This window comes from Rhincodon typus, chromosome 19 (genome assembly GCF_021869965.1).
Source record: "Rhincodon typus isolate 14 chromosome 19, sRhiTyp1.1, whole genome shotgun sequence".
Taxonomy (NCBI): domain Eukaryota; kingdom Metazoa; phylum Chordata; class Chondrichthyes; order Orectolobiformes; family Rhincodontidae; genus Rhincodon; species Rhincodon typus.
Genome location: NC_063350.1, coordinates 9,617,980 through 9,620,473, shown reverse-complemented (window position 1 = coordinate 9,620,473; position 2,494 = coordinate 9,617,980).

The following is a 2,494-nucleotide window of genomic DNA, read 5'->3' as shown; positions in this document are numbered from 1 at the left end:
TCATCATAAAGTTCTTGCTTAAATCACAATCATCTTTGCAATTTATCTCTTTAAGGCCTAGGGATAGTATAAACTCCATTGTCCACATGCTTAACTTATGCTAAGTCTCATTCATCTGTCACCTTGTACTCACTGAAATATATCAGCTCCCAGTCAAGTAACTTTAAGGTTGGGAGACCCTATACAAGGCCATCTTACCTTTCATAATATTCGTAAAATGGAAACAGTACTCAAGAAGGATTACTGAAGGCTATGTACACTCTCAAGTATCATTTCCCCACCTCTGTCTTTATAGAATCCCTACACTGCAGATAGAGACTATTCAGCCCATCAAGTCTGCACCTCCTTGAATTAAATACCAGCATTCAATTAGTCATTTGATTACTTTGGTCCCTTTTACTGATATAAGAGAATGATCCTGAGTAAATTAAACTCCACTGTTCCTAGTCTTTCTCCAACTTGGAAAACACTCCAATTTGTCTTTCTTGCATGTCTTATACTGCCTCCACATTGAACTCTTATCTAATAGTCCTGCTGACTTATTTAGCCTATGTCCTTTGTAACTTCCTGTTCCTATCTACACAACTTACTCTTGCCTGTATTGTCATCTGCAAACTTGGAGATATCTTCATTCAAGTCGCTAATGTGTATTGTCAAAAGATAAGACCATAGGACATATATCAGAGGTACATTACTCAGCAGCTCCCAACAATCGAAAAATGTTCCTCTTATATCTGACCTCCTGCCACCCAGAATATTAACCACCCCATGATACATGGCATTTTTTTTCTATTAATAGCAAATAGCACCAGATCAATTCACAGCTCTCTCTGCAAACAATGCAACATGGGACATTCTGCAAACATGTGGCCATCCTAAACACCATTGTCCATCTCCTTAACTCATGCAAAATCCCATTTATCTATCACCCTGTACTCAGTGACATACATCACCTCCCACTCAAGTAGATCCACAATTTTTTTAAAAAGCATCTGTTTTTTCAAATCCCTCCAGTGCTCACTTCTGTCTACCTCTGTAAATCCCTTCAGCCCCCTAACCTTCCAAAGTATCTGCAACCCTCTAATTCTGGCCTCTTATGCATCTTCAATGTTATTTGCTCTGCTGTCGAAAGCTGATTGTGTGGGGCCTAAGTTCCAGAATTCCCCTGTTGAACCTCCCTGCCTTTCTACCTCTCTTTCCTCCTTTATAACACTCCTTAAAATCTACCTTGCTTTTGGTCATCTGTCCTAATACCACATTATTTGGCTCAAAGTCAAATTTAGCCTTATCATGCTCCTGACTCTGGACATTTCATCAGGTGTGTAGGCAGTAAGATCTATATCAAATCAGATTGTATTGAACAGCATGTCCCTTCAACTGTTCGCAATGGGCAATGTACGTATAACTCAAAGCACAGTGTCCAATATTAGATGTGGTTCTGCAAATTGATAACATTTCACAAAACACTGACAAATAATTTAGGATTGTCAGTCGTGCTCACTTGTGTGCTTGAAGCTACATATGTTTAACACATTGTTCTTTGCAGACAAAAAAACACGTACACATTGCATTTTCAAGCTGAACAAAACAGGCAGTAGCCATTCCCTCCTTCATTTCTCAGGGCAAAGCCTTCCCCAATCAGTCAAGCTGCCTGGTTTTAGTCTGAACAAAGATTGGCAGTGAAGTGTCAGCCATCATCTAACTGGTGCATTCTCCTTGGCAAGGCCTTGGTCAGATGGAGTCCCCTTTCAAAATAATCAGCACAAACCTCTCAGACATATAAAAATGTTTCCTTTTACATTGGTGAATGTCCTGATAGGTACAAGATGGAAAGCTTAAACAAAATGTCTTTTTTCCCAGCAATACTCAAGTTCTATACTTCCAAGCAATGTTTCATTATGTGAACAGTGTTATATAAATGAAAGCTGTCATTATTGTTGCTTTGAAGTACCAGAACAAATGGACAACACTTTGTTTTAATACAGAAATTGCAGGAAAAGCTCAGCAGGTCTGGCAGCACTTGTGGAGAGGAATCAGAGTTGACATTTCAGGTCGGTGACCCGAAACATTAACTCTGATTTTCTCTCCACAGATGCTGATAGGTCTGCTGAGCTTTTTCAGCAACTTCTGTTTTTGTTTCTGATTTACAGCATCCGCAGTTCTTTCAGTTTTTACCTCATTTTAAGATAACGTCCAAAAACCTGTGTCGATATAGCAGTCGCACAGCAGTATCTAGTCAATGGATGGAAATGTCCTCTCAGAGTTGCACTTTAAACTCATTTGCACATTTTCCAGAGTGTGTAGTGTAAATCGGGAGTATGACGCACAATTCTGGGCGCCAGGATTTCAACAGAAGGATGCCAATGCACCAGAGAGAGCACAGAAGTTTACAAGAATGGTTGAAGACTCGGGAAGCTTCAATTTTAAGTACAGATCAGCGAAGTAGGGATAATAAGAACTGCCGATGCTGGAGTCTGAGATAACAAGGTGTGGA